This window comes from Moschus berezovskii, chromosome 26 (genome assembly GCF_049115385.1).
Source record: "Moschus berezovskii isolate FMDL1 chromosome 26, NW_MosBer_1.0, whole genome shotgun sequence".
NCBI lineage: Eukaryota > Metazoa > Chordata > Mammalia > Artiodactyla > Moschidae > Moschus > Moschus berezovskii.
The window spans coordinates 46124435-46140003 of NC_142485.1; the positions used below are offsets into that span (position 1 = coordinate 46124435).

The following is a 15569-nucleotide window of genomic DNA, read 5'->3' on the forward strand; positions in this document are numbered from 1 at the left end:
AGCCCAAAATAACCTCTGCCTGAACAGGGACTTGAACCCTGGACCCTCAGACTAAAAGTCTGATGCTCTACTGACTAAGTATCCGGGTTCTTATACCTTGGGGGAAATTCCAAAGAAGCAATCAAATTGATTCATCTTTAATATATTCTAGAAGTTAATGAATCACACTTAGTGGAAGAATTATACTATGCATTGCCAAAAAAGATCTACAGAAAAACCAAAAGAAGCTAGTAATATAGTTAAAATACAAAGAAAAATGCAAAAAAGTTGGGAAATCTCAACCTATCTCAGTCACATACATGACTAACAAAAACACATGCAAAAAAGAAAGAATGAATAAGTTGAATGGGATCATCAATAAAACAGGAATTGCTGAAGATGTGGGTAATTTAGGAAGATCTCACAGATGAGTTGTGCAAAGAGTCTCTTTCATGCAGTCAGTAAGTGACAGGTGAACATTCTAGCTAGCACTGCTTTCATGGACATAAACCTGGATATATTTGCCTCTTACATCTGGAGTGTTCCTGGGCCAAAAGAATAGCTTAAAATTCCTTTTCTCTCAATGAAGAAATCTGAATAGAACTTATCACTACTGATTTATGGACTTTACACTGAAATACACATGTTTGAAAACTAGCAATATCCCATAATATTATATAGTCAGCTCATCAATTTTATTTGTAAGAAAAAAATGAAATACGTAGAATGCCAGTGCCAAACAAGACTTTGGAAATACCACAGGAAAACCAACACTTTAAAGATGAACTATATTCATCCCTAAAACTATTTTAGGTCACTTACAATGTATTTCACCATGCAATCAAATTAACTTTCAATTGATAATAATTAAACACAGAATTGAGAGGTGAAGAGAAAAACATAGACTGAAAGAGAAAAATAACTATGTAAATGAATTTAACTCAAATTTTTGCATTTTTGACCTTTCAGATGAAGAGCAAAATTATAATCACATATCTTCAGAAAAAGATGATAATTCATGGCAGAAAATAAAGTTTAAATGGATAACTTTTCTTACAAATTAATTTAATAATGATGAAAAATGTAATTCACAAACTGTTAGACACTTAGCAATTATAAGCTTGTTTTCTAATGGAATTGGAAAAAATGAATGGTGTACCATCTTTTATATAGATAAGGAAACAAAAGCCAAAGAAAGTGAAATAATAGTATCTTTGATTGCATCATTACCACAGATGAAATATGAAGAGATGGAAGCAGAAGACAACATGTCCACAGTGATACAATTTGTACTCCTGGGGTTTTCTGAAATTCCAAACCTTCAAGGGCTATTCTTTGGGGTGTTCTCCATTATTTACATAATAATCTTTATTGGAAACAGTCTTATAATAATACTAACTAGGCTTGACCCTGCACTGCACAAACCCATGTATTTTTCCTGGAAAATTTACCCTTCTTGGAAATCTGTTACGTGTCCATTACTCTCCTAGGATTCTGGTGAACCTTTGGACTCAGGACAGAAGCATTTCTGTGCTGGACTGTGCTGCGCAAATGTGCTTCTTCCTTATCCTTGGAGCCACTGAGTGTTTCCTCCTGGTGGTGATGGCCTACAACCGCTGTGTGATCATCTGTGACCCTCTGCACTACCCCTGCCATCACCCCAAAGGTATGCCTCCAGCTGGCTGTGGTCTCCTGGGTCAGTGGAATCCCAGTGAAGATAGGGCAAATGTGCCAGATCTTCTTTCTGTGTTTCTGTCATTCGAACGAGATTAACCACTTCTTCTGTGACATTCCGAGCATTCTGAAGCTGGCTTGTGGAGACACTTTTGCACATGAGCTCTCAGTCTATGCAGCAGCTCTGTTGTTTGTTGCTGTACCTTTTATGTTGATCCTTGCCTCCTATAGCCAAATCATTTCCACTATTCTGAGGTCACCAACAGCCAGAGGACAGGCTAAAGCCTTCTCCACATGCTCTCCTCACCTGATGGTTGTGCTTTTATTCTTCGGATCTGCTGCCATTACCTACTCAAGACCAAAATCCAGTCATTCTGCAGGAACTGACGAACTGTTCTCTCTGTTCTACACTATTGTGACTCCGATGTTCAACACATGATGCACAGCCTTCAGAGCAAGGATGTGATTACAGCTCTGAGAGAATTATTGCTCAAAAAATAATTTGGTGATTTTAATTATAAATGTTTTGCTTGCTAAACAGTTAACAGAGAAATATTTTCAGCTTCTATCTTCCCTTTTTAAGGAGTTCAGTTCAGTCACTTAGTAGTGTTCGACTCTTTGCGACCCCATGAATCACAGCATGCCAGGCCTCCCTGTCCATCACCAACTCCCAGAGTTCACTAAAACTCATGTCCATCGAGTCGGTGATGCCATCCAGCCATCTTATTCTCTGTCATCCCCTTCTCCTCCTGCCCCCAATACCCCCTAGCATCAGAGTCTTTTCCAGTGAGTCAACTCTTCGCATAAGGTGGCCAAAGTATTGGAGTTTCAGCTTTAGCATTAGTCCTTCCAATGAACACCCAAGACTCATCTCCTTTAGAATGGACTGGCTGGATCTCCTTGCAGTCCAAAGGACTCACCATTTCTTTTCTCAGATGCACTTATGAATACTTTAAAAAACAAATCCACAATTTACTGGTCTTAGATATATACTAGACAAATGAGTCGTCAATCCTCCATGCATAAGAATAATCCTTCCTCATGAATTACATAGTAATTTACATATTAAAAAATTAAAACAATTGAATCAGTTACATTTTTTGGCTTAAATATACTGGAAAACATATGCTTACTTATCTAAATAATTATCTGTATCTCCACACTTGTATTTGTTGGCATTCTTTGATTTTATACCACAGAAAATGACCACTAACAGTTGAAAATTGTATGTTTGAAGGAGGGATTGAATGAGTGAATGGGTAAATGAATATTGCTAGTGCCAACATCCGACTGCTAGCAAAAAAAATCTAGATTTTTCAGAGAGCTAATAGTATTGGGAGCATATTTACTTATCTACTATAAACTCACATGAAATTACTCCAATCATAAAACCAAAAGAATAGCATTCATAGACTTTGTTCTCTTCCTAAGTGCATGGTAAAACAGTACCTTCCTACTCATCTTAACTGGTTTACTTTGCACATATTTGCATATTCTACTTAGCAAATTTGATCCAAAATAATTTGCTTTGCATTATTTCATCCTACATAACTGCATTCTAACTGCTAAATCTATGTCAATTTGAATTTTTAAAAGAAAATATATATGGATATAAAGGTGAAGAAAAGTTTTAGAAGTTGTTTTCAGAATTACCCACAGTCCATACAGTTGCATTACATTAGTGTGTCTGGACTCACTTTCCATGTCTTTATTCCCTCCTTTAGTGTTGAAAATTTTAAATCATTGACTGATATAATCAAGTGAACATATTTCACTAGGATTATTAATGCCCATCTTCCCAATTCCATCCTCAAATTCAGCAACATTAAGAGATGATTTGGTGTAGCCGTCCCTGAGAACTTCTGCTACAGTTCTTTTGAAAATTATTCCATTCTCCAGTTTTAGTTTCAGAGAAGGCAACGGCACCCAACTCCATTACTCTTGCCTGGAAAATCCCACGGATGGAGGAGCCTAGTGGGCTGCAGTCCACAGGGTAGCTAAGAGTCAGACACGACTGAGCGACTTCACTTTTACTTTTCACTTTCATTCATTGGAGAAGGAAATAGCAACCCACTCCAGTGTTCTTGCCTGGAGAATCCCAGGGACAGGGGAGCCTGGTGGGCTGCCGTCTATGGGGTCCCACAGAATCGGACATGACTGAAGTGACTTAGCAGAAGCAGCAGCAGTTTTAGTTTTAATTATAACCTAACTGGCTTTATCCTGGGATGTACTATCATATGGTGTATCAGAGAATAATTTATGGAAGTTAATGGTTCAATCAAATGAAGACCACATAAGCCAGTCATGCTATTTCATTGGGAGATTGTGATACATATCTCTCCAAGTGAGATGAATTAGAATCCCTGGAAACAAGTACAGTACATTACTTGACAAAATGGGCTTTAGGGATATGATTAATATCATAAATCATTGAGATAGGGAGATTATTCAGGTAGAACCAATCTGATCACATAAGATTTAAAAACAAGAAAAGAAAGAAAAGCAATATTCAAACAATAGGTTACCACAGATGGAGCCAAGAAAAGGAGGGCTCATTTTTGTCATTGTTGACTCCAAAGTCTGTTGGGACAAAGAGCAAGGACTGTCCTGATCTCTAGAAAGTGAGCATGGCATTTGACCAGTTGCTCGCAAGAAATCAGTCCTCTGTCCCACAACCTCAAGGAAGTAAATTTTTCCAATAATTTAACTGAACAAGAAAGATGGAATACTCACTAAAGCATAAAAAAGAAATGTGGCCCTCCCAACACTTTTGACCTATCATCTACAGAACTCTAAGATAACAAATTTTAAGGCACTCAGTTTGTGGTAATTTACTAAAACTCCAAGAGACAACTAATACACAGAAGATAATGATGTTCGCAGAAAATAATATAAGAGATGGCACACACCTGCTCAGGATATACAAATTCAAAACTTCAATCTCATAACCAATTTAGCTGTACTATGAGGATTTGAAATATTCAATTTCTTAGATTCCTTTCCAGCTGAGAATGAAGCGATAACTCAATTTTGGCTAATAACATGAAGATAGATGTCAACAAGCGTTGTCTTTTGTTTCCACTGCTTTCATCCTTATTGTTAGTCACTCAGTCATACCCAACTCTTTGCAGCCCACCAGGCTCCTCTGTCCATGGGGTTTTCCAGGCAAGGATACTGGAGTTGGTTGCCATTTCCTTCTCCATCTTTCATTCTTGGAAGGGTGCAGAAGTCATATCTAAGAATGGGAAAGCAGGAAAGCATAAGGAACCTGACACTCCAATGTCTTTATTTTTAAAGAATAAGACTAGTCATATCACCTCACCAGAAGTGCTCTGTGAAGTAAATAAATGTGTTTTATTTTACAGGCTTAAATAAAATTCTAAAGGAGAATATATCTGCATACATATTAATGTTTCACAATGTTTTGTGGCAGTGGATAGTACATTTTTGTGTCTGTTCATCTGGTGAAAAGCTGTAATGTGGCAGGAAATGTTTCTCAGGAATGTAGATTTTGGTGCTTTTTTATTTTTTTAATTGGAGGATAATTGCTTTACAGTGTTGTATTGGTTTCTGCTACACAACAAGGTGGAACAACCCTAAGGATACACATGTCCTCCCCTCTCTCTTGAACTTCCCTCCCATTCTCCACACCACCCCACCTCTTTAGGTTGTCTTACAGCACTGGGCTGAGCTGTGTTACACAGCAACTTCCCGTTAGATCTGCTTTGCACATGGTAATGTAAATGATTCAGTGCTGCTCTCTCAATTTTCCCCACCCTCTCCTTCCCCTGCTGTGTTCACAAGTCTGTTCTCCATGTCCACCTTTCTAATCCTGCCCTGCAAATAGATTCACCAGTACTATTTTTCTAGATTCCATTTTATTTGCATTAATACACAATATTTTCTTTTCTCATTCTGACTTACTTCACTTTATATAGCATGCTCTAGATTCATCCACCTAATTAGAACTGACACAAATTCATTATTTTCTGTGACTGAGCAACATTCCATTAAATATATATACTGCTACTTCTTTATCCATTCACCTGTCAGTGTACATCTAGGTTGCTCCAATGTCCTGGCTATTGTAAATAGTGCTGCATATCTCTTTGAATTACGGTTTTCTCAGGGTATATACCCAGGAGTGGGATTGCTGGGTATTATGGAAGTTTTCATGGGGATGATTTTGATTACCACCTCCTTTACAACATTATAGACCTCCATTTATATTTCTTTAGGCACTCTATCAGATCTAATCCCTTGAATTGATTTGTCACTTCTATTGTATAATCATAAGGGATTTGATTTAGGTCTTACCTGAATGGCCTCGTGGTTTTCGCCACTTTCTTCAGTTTAAGTCTGAATTTTGCAATAAAGAGTTCATGATTAAACCTACAGTCATATCTTGTTTCTGCTGAATGTATACAGCTTCTCCATCTTTGGCTGCAAAGAATATAATCAATCTTAGTATTGACTGTCTGGTGATGTCCATGTGTAGAGTTGCCTCTTGTGTTGTTGGAAGAGGGTGTTTGCTATGACCAGTGCATTCTCTTGCAAAACTGTTTGTATTTGCCCTGCTTCATTTTGTGCTCAAAGACCAAACTTACCTGTTACTCCAGGTATCTCTTGACATCCTACTTTTGCATTTCAGTCCCCTATGATGAAAAGGACATATATTAGGTGTGTTAGTTCTAGAAAGTCTTGGAGGTCATAATCAGTTCAGTTCAGTTCAGTCCCTCAGTCGTGTCTGACTCTTTGTGACCCCATGAATCACAGCACGCCAGGCCTCCCTGTCCATCACCAACCCCTGGAGTTAATTCAAACTCATGTCCATCGAGTCGGTGATGCCATCCAGCCATCTCATTCTCTGTCGTCCCCTTATCCTCCTGCCCCCAATCCCTCCCAGCATCAAAGTCTTTTCCAGTGAGTCAACTCGTCGCATGAGGTGGCCAAAGTATTAGAGCTTCAACTTTAGCATCAGTCCTTCCAATGAACACCCGGGACTGATCTCCTTTAGAATGGACTGGATGGATCTCCTTGCAGTCCAAGGGACTCTCAAGAGTCTTCTCCAGCACCACAGTTCAAAAGCATCAATTCTTCAGCGATCAGCTTTCTTCACAGTCCAACTCTCACTTCCACACATAACCACGGGAAAAACCATAGACTTGACTAGACGGACCTTGGTTGGCAAAGTAATGTCTCTGCTTTTTAATATGCTATCTAGAAGGCAATGGCAAGCCACTCCAGTACTCTTGCCTAGAAAATCCCATGGATGGAGGAGCCTGGTAGGCTGCAGTCCGTGGGGTCACTAAGGGTCGGACACGACTGAGCTACTTCACTTTCACTTTTCACTTTCACACATTGGAGAAGGAAATGGCAACCCACTCCAGTGTTCTTGCCTGGAGAATCCCAGGGACGGGGGAGCCTGGTAGGCTTTCATCTATGGGGTCACACAGAGTTGGACACGACTGATGTGACTTATCTGCAGCAGCAGCAGGTTGGTCATAACTTTCCTTCCAAGAAGTAAGCATCTTTTAATTTCATGGCTGCAGTCAGCATCCGCAGTGATTTTGGAGCCCCAAAAAAATAAAGTCTGACACTGTTTCCACTGTTTCCCCATCTATTTCCCATGAAGTGATGGGACCAGATGCCATGATCTTTGTTTTCTGATTGAGCTTCAAGCCAAACTTTTCACTCTTCTCTTTCACTTTCATCAAGAGGCTCTTTAGTTCCTCTTCACTTTCTGCATAAGGGTGGTGTCATCTGCATATCTGAGGTTATTGATATTTCTCCCGGCAATCTTTATTCCAGCTTGTGCTTCCTCCAGCCCAGGGTTCCTCATGATGTACTCTGCATAGAAATTAAATAACAGGGTGACAATATACAACCTTGATGTACTCCTTTTCCTATTTGGAACCAGTCTGTTGTTCCTTGTCCAGTTCTAACTGTTGCTTCCTGACCTGCATACAGGTTTCTCAAGAGGCAGGTCAGGTGGTCTGGTATTCCCATCTCTTTCAGAATTTTCCACAGTTTATTGGAGGTCATAATAGAACCATTCAATTTCAGCTTCTTTGGCATTAGTGGTTGGAGCATAGCCTTGGATTACTGTGATATTGAATGGTTTGCCTTGAAAACAAACAGAGACCTGTCATTTTTGAGGTTGCACCCAAGTACTGCATTTCAGATTCTTTCGTTGACTTTGAGGGCTACTCCATTTCTTCTCAGGGATTCTTGCCCACAGTAATAGATATAATGATCATCTGAATTAAATTTACCCATTCCCATCCATTTTATTCACTGATTCCTAAAATGTCAATGTTCACTCTTGCCATCTCCTGTTTAACCACTTCTAGTTTACCTTGATTTATGGACCTAACATTCCAGGTTCCTAGGCAATATTGTTCCGTACAGCATCGGACTTGACTTTCACCACCAGACACACCCACAGCTGAGTATTGTTTCCACTTTGGCTCAGCCTCTTCATTCCTTCTGGAGCTATTTCTTCACTCTTCAGTAGCATATTGGGTACCTACCTACCTGGAAAATTCATCTTTCAGTGTCATATTTTTTTTTTCCTTTCCATACTGTTCATGGGTTCTCAAGGCAAGAATGCTGAAGTGGTTTCTAGTTCCTTGTCCATTGTACCACACTTTGTCAGAACTCTCCACCATTACCTCTCCATCTTAGGTGGGCCTACAGGGCATGGCTCATAGTTTCATTAAGTGAGAAAAGACCGTGGTCCATGTGGTAAGTTTGGTTAGTTTTCTGTGATTGTGGTTTTCATTCTGTCTGCCCTCTGATGGATAAGGGTAAGAGGCTTGTGGAAGTTTCTTTCTGGGAGGTACTGGCTTTGGGGAAATTTGGATCTTACTCTGATGGGCGGGGCCATGCTCAGTAAATCTTTAATCCACTTTTCTACTGATGGGTGAGGCTGTGTTCCCTCCCTGTAGTTTGGCATATGGTAGGGGTAATGACAGTATGATGACCTTCAAAAGTATTCCACAGCCCTCAATGATTGTTGTATTCAATATTCATCGGAAGGACTGATACTGAAGCTGAAGTTCCAATACTTTAGCTACCTGATGTGAAGCGCTGACTCATTAGAAAATACCCTGTTCCTGGGAAAGACTGAAGGCAGGAGAAGGGGACGACAGAGGACAAGATGATTAGATGGCATCACCAACTCAATGGACATGAGCTTGAACAAGCTCCACGAGATAGTGAAGGACAGGGTAGCCTGGTGTGCTGCAGTCCATGGTGTCTCAAAGAGTTGGACATACTGAGTGACTGAGCAACAATATTTTAGTGTTATTACCACTTTTTTTTTTTTTTTAAGAATTCTCCATACTGTTCTCCATAGTGGCTATACCAACGTGCATTCCTACCAACTGTGCAACAGTGTTCCCTTTTCTCTACATCCTCTCCAGCATTTATTGTTTGTAGATTTTAATGATGATCATGTGTGCATTGTCGCTGAGTACTTCCGGTGTTTCAAGGATGCTTTGCTTTGGTATGCGTGTAATCAAAACACTTTCAACTGATATATGAACTTCTTGGGATATGGACTGCTGAGGATACAGACACGGTTCACTATTATTTTGTAATAGTTTAATATGCTTCCAGAGTCAATGGGAGATTAGCAAGAAAGGTCTAACTTTAGAAAGATCTATCGATCATTGATATTTTAAAGAAAAGTGTTGCATGTTTCTGTTACTTTGTTTTTCATAAATGTAATTTTTTACAATCATACATTTGATGATCTAAAAGTTTGTTTTTTTATTTTTAGGAAAATTCCTTATTTTTAAAATAATATTTAACTTTATCATCAACATTGTTCTGCTGTTACATGATCTTTGATATTAAAAATCATTGTTAAATATGTAGGCTTTGCAGATTCCTTAAAACTTGGCTCACAGCAAGTACGACACTTTCACGATTATTTGAAATAGCATCCCAAAATAGTGAAAACTAGTTCAAGAGCTTGTGTTTAATAGTAGCTACATCAGTACTGATCTGTGGTTATTTCAATGTCTTTCCTTTGAACAATCAACGAGTCATAGTAAGTTCCTATATGCTAAATACGTAAAAGGGACTCATGAGGAGAAAATAAGTTGTCTTTTTGTCTCAATAAAACATTAATATAAAACTGAGGTGTGGAAGTATTTGTGAATCATATATTCAAAAAAGTGAAATGTATATAGATAATACAAAAACTTCCAAAGATCAGTAGCAAGAGAAGAAGCAACCTAATCAACAAACGTACAAAACTCTTTGATAGATACTTTACTAAAAGGATACACAGAATTCAAATAATAACATAAAACTTGCTCACCATCTTCAGAATTTGCATTTTGAAATGCAAATTAAAATTAAAGTAAAATTATGATACGCATGTACTTTAATGGCTAGAATTAGAATAAAAAAATCTCAAAATAATATAACAAAATTTGTGAGTAAATATATAAACTTTGAACAGCGATATCATTCAATGTATGGACATATGTTTCTAAAATACATTTTTCACCTTTCTGATCATTAATCTTTATAAAGTATAGCAGTATTCCTGCTTTTTATAGTTAAATATAACATTGTTTTCCATTGTATTCTGTGAGTGAGTGTCTATGTGTGTTTGTGTATGTGTGTGTCATGGGGCTTGTCACTGTGGTGGTCTCTCTGTTTCTGTGGAGCATGGGCTTCAACAGTTGCAGCTTACAGGTTCTAGACTTTAGGCTCAGTAGTTGAGGTGCGGGCTTAGCTGTTCCGTGGCATGTGGAATCTTCTGGGACCAGGGATCGAACCTGTATTTCCCTCATCAATAGGCAGTTTCTTATCCACTCTACTGCAAGGGAAGACTCTTATTTCTAAAATTTTAATGACAGAAAAGTAAATTTCTCTTTAATTTGAGACATTGTGCAATTGTATTTTTAAGAAATCTTTATTTTATATCATAAGTAATACATAAATGTCTTTTACAATGTTTATCTTCCTTAACAATCACAAAACGCAGTTAGAGAAGTAGAGAGTTTTGAAAAGGTGTGGTGTGCACAGATATGATTTTGGTTGTTATACCAAACTTCTTTCTGCTGCTGCTGAGTCGCTTCAGTCGTGTCCGACTCTGTGCGACCCTATAGACGGCAGCCCACCAGGCTCCCCAGTCCCTGGGATTCTCCAGGCAAGAACACTGGAGTGGGTTGCCATTTCCTTCTCCAATGCATGAAAGTGAAAAGTGAAAGTGAAGTCGCTCAGTCGTGCCCGACTCTTAGTGACCCCATGGACTGCAGCCTACCAGACTCCTCTGTCCATGGGATTTTCCAGGCAAGAGTACTGGAGTGGGTTGCCATTGCCGTCTCCAAACTTCTTGAGTGGCAGGAAAAATTGCTTTATTCAATTAGAAAGTGAGCTTGGAAAGGAGCTCTTCCCAACAGTAAATAATATCTCCTACTTAAAGGGCTCTATTTATTATGTCAGTGTAATACATTTTCCAGTTGAGCTATTTCAAATCCTGAAAGATGATGCTTTGAAAGTGCTGCACTCAATATGCCAGCAAATTTGGAAAACTCAGAAGTGGCCACAGGACAGGAAAATGTCAGTTTTCATTCCAATCCCAAAGAAAGGCAATGCCAAAGAATGCTCAAACTACCATAAAATTGCACTCATCTCACACGCTAGTAAAGTCATGCTCAAAATTCTCTAAGCCAGGCTTCAGTAATACGTGAACCGTGAACTTCCAGATGTTCAAGCTGGTTTTAAAAAAAGGCAGAGGAACCAGAGATCAAATTGGCAACATCTACTGGATCATGGAAAAAGCAAGAGAGTTCCAGAAGAACATCTATTTCTGCTTGATTGACTATGCCAAAGCCCTTGACTGTGTGGATCACACAAAACTGTGGAAAATTCTGAAAGAGATGGGAATACCAGACTACCTGACCTGCCTCTTGAGAAACATGTATGCAGATCGGGAAGCAACAGTTAGAACTGGACATGGAATAACAGATTGGTTCCAAATAGGAAAAGGAGTATGTCAAGGCTGTATATTGTCATCCTGCTTATTTAACTTCTATGCAGAGTACATCATGAGGAATGCTGGGCTGGAGGAAGCAAAAGCTGGAATCAAGACTGCTGGGAGAAATATAAATAACCTCAGATATGCAGATGACACCACCCTTATGGCAGAAAGTGAAGAGGAACTCAAAAGTCTCTTGATGAAAGTGAAAGAGGAGAGTGAAAAAGTTGGCTTGAATTTCAACATTCAGAAAACTAAGATCATGGCATCTGGTCCCATCACTTCATGGGAAATAGATGGGGAAACAGTGGAAACAGTGTCAGACTTTATTTTGGGTGGTTTCAAAACCACTGCAGATCGTGATTGCATTCATGAAATTAAAAGACGCTTACTCCTTGGAAGGAAAGTTACGACCAACCTAGACAGCATATTAAAAAGCAGAAACATTACTTTGCCAACAAAGGTCCATCTAGTCAAGGCTATGGTTTTTCCAGTGGTCATGTATGGATGTGAAAGTTGGACTGTGAGGAAAGCTGAGCACCGAAGAATTGATGCTTTTGAACTGTGGTGTGGGAGAAGAATCTTGGGAGTCCCTTGGACTGCAAGGAGATCCAACCAGTCCATTCTAAAGGAGATCAATCCTGGGTGTTCATTGGAAGGACTGATGCTGAAGCTACAACTCCAATACATTGGTCACCTCATGCGAAGAGTTGACTCACTGGAAAAGACTCTGATGCTGGGAGGGATTGGGGGCAGGAGGAGAAGGGTACTACAGAGAATGAGATGGCTGGATGACATCACCGACTAGATGGACATGAGTTTGAGTGAACTCTGGGAGTTGGTGATGGACAGGGAGGCCTGGCGTGCTGTGATTCATGGGGTCGCAAAGAGTCGGAAACGACTGAGCAACTGAACTGAGCTGAACTGATCCTCATTTCGAGTGAATGTGAATTTCTCAACTGTCAAAATAAACAACAACAAAAAATCTTTGTCATTTTCTCTGTCATTTAACTCTACCTATAAGGGGAAACATTATATTGCACAATTCAAACAGGTAAGTGTGAATCATTTTTGTCCAATATCAACTTATTTTTGCACATATATGTAGGTATTTAACATCAGCAAGAGAATACTCATTTTGGAAAATTAAAAAAAAAGTAATTGTTGCTATTTAATTTCAAACCAAATTCAGATAACATTTTGATGCTTTTTTGATTGTCATCATTATATTATCAAATGAGAAATAATAAAATACTTTGTAATATCTGGGCTAATATTCCAATGATTACTGACCTTTTTAACATTTTTGTCATTTATAATCTTTTTAAATGCTAACACTTGTAGTGATTTTTTGTTGCATATATATTTAGGTAGTTTTCATGTATTAAATCTGGGGCTATTCCATTAAGATTAATTGTATATAACTAAAGAGAAAAATAGGAGAAGGCAATTGCAAGCCACTCCAGTACTATTTCCTAGAAAATACCATCGATGGGGGAGCCTGGTAGGCTGCAGTCCGTGGGGTCGCTATGGGTCGGACACGACTGAGCGACTTCACTTTCACTTTTCACTTTCATGCATTGGAGAAGGAAATGGCAACCCACTCCAGTGTTCTTGCCTGGAGAATCCCAGGGACGGGGGAGCCTGATGGGCTTCCATCTATGGGGTCACACAGAGTCGCACACGATTGAAGTGACTTAGCAGCAGTAGCAGCAAAGAGAAAAATAATAAATGAACTTTCCTAAAATGGGTTTGCATTGTATTATTAAAGAGACTCTATATTTGTTAAATTTAAATTTTATGGTAAGTGAAATGGAAAATAATAATGAGACATTGAAATTCTTTCATTTTTATATTTACATGCTTATCCTAATGATACAGGCTGCTGAATTATAGTCACAAATTCTAGATTTTTATTTCCTATCTTCAATTTAATTTTTTAAACTTGCCTGTACTCTAATGCTGGGAGGGATTGGGGGCAGGAGGAGAAGGGGATAACAGAGGATGAGATGGCTGGATGGCATCTCCGACTCAATGGACATGAGTTTGAGTGAACTCCGGGAGTTGGTGATGGACAGGGACACCTGGCATGCTGCAATTCATGGGGTCGCAAAGAGTAAGACACGACTGAGCGACTGAACTGAACTGAATACATTTTGAAGATGGTGTATATATTAATAATAAATCTCACACCAAAGATAAACATTTCAGTGGAAAGGCCAGAAAAAGAAACATAAATTATTTGAGCAAGTACAAAAGTGGCTATGTATGCTGGATCATTTAGTATTTTTCTTCCTGAGTTGTAGAAATAAAAGCATCTAAAGTTTTCCAGAAGTCAGAGACCAGCAGCTATGCTATGAGATTTGAGAAAAGCATATTTGATGAGGTTGAGTTCAGATTAAGTATAATTTGGATGGGACTTGAATAATTGCAATATGTCTTACATTATAAATGATTTTGCATTGATAATTCCATTGATTATTAACAAAATGTTCCATTTGACCAAAAAAAAAAAAAAATTGAAGCTAAAAAGGATTTCAGTAAATGTGGAACACCGTTCTCAATATCAAATTCTGTTATTCTTGATTTTTCTGGCTTTTTTTTTTTTTGGCACCTTAGATTCAGTATTATTTTCAAATGTACTACCCTACTTGAATAGTAAGAAGAATTGAGAGACAGGACCAAAGAAGAGAAGACCTTACATAAAGAGCAGAGACAATAGAAAGAATCAAGCAGGTGGGATTTTCTGAACGTAGGTGCATGATGGGAGCCAGCCTAAAAAGATTGGGAATTAATTTAAAAAATTTTTTAATCAGTGTTCCAGTAATACACTCTACACTGAATTAAATAGAGAAATGTTATTAGCTTACTTTTTCTAAGTCACAGAATTCCTCGGTAAGCCCACATCTTTGATGGACTGTTGCTTCTGCCCCATGTGTGTCTACGTTTCTGTAGCTGAAATGTTGATCATTCATTATGACTTAAAACACTTAGATATGGATATAGGTGTGCCTCTGCTTTGCAGTGACTGTTTCCGTGTACTTCCAAATTAATTAACACATACCATGAGAGCTATGTGTGAGATACTGAAAATAATGAAATAACTTGATATTTTGCAAAAGTGAAAAGAGTGCAATTTCTAAATACATACACACACACACAGACATATATGCAGAGAAGGCATGGCTGAGCTAGACCAGGAGGGAAGGGTGGCCAGTTTGAATTTTGGGTAAGTACCCTTGCTTACACGTTGAGGACTATTTTGACAAAGTAAGCAAGTTGGTTCATTTTAATTATTAATTCAAGAAGTTAGTAAATCACTTTTTGTGGAAGAAACATAACACACATTTCATACAAAGATACACTGATGATCAAATGTTTAAAATCTAGATATAGCAAAGAAAAAAGATGACTTAAAGATGGACAATCTCAACCTAAAGCTTTCACACGCATGAACTAACACTCCCATAGGGGCAAGAAAAAAAAAAAAAACACCAAAAAACAATTAATTAAAGGTATTCAGCAGAATTGTTGCAATTGAAGTCCTTTGTAATTTAGGAGGCTCTGAGATATCTAATGTGGTGGATGTATTTCTTACAATAAGTGTGTAACAGGTGAACATTCTAGTTTGAATGCTTTAATGAATATAAATGCTAGATGAACCTGCCTCTTACCCTTATGAGAGTTCCTGGACAGGAAGACCAGCTTAGAATTCTTTGAGCAGAAAAATCTGAATAAAAATTATGAATGCTGGATTTGTAGACACTATATTGAAATATACAGTTTTTAAAAATTAAATACCATTCAAAAATATTGAGTGGTTAGCTGATGAATTTTGTTTTACAATAAAGCAGCTAAATATGCAGAATGTCAAAGGTAAAAAGACATTGAAAATACAACAGAAAAATATCTC

The 15569-nt window shown here is 38.2% G+C and overlaps 1 pseudogene; it reads left to right on the plus strand.

Moving 5' to 3' along the window:
• The first annotated feature begins 1214 nt into the window (after positions 1-1214).
• On the plus strand, positions 1215-2154 carry LOC148773799 (olfactory receptor 10AG1-like; annotated as a pseudogene).
• The last annotated feature ends 13415 nt before the right edge of the window (positions 2155-15569 follow it).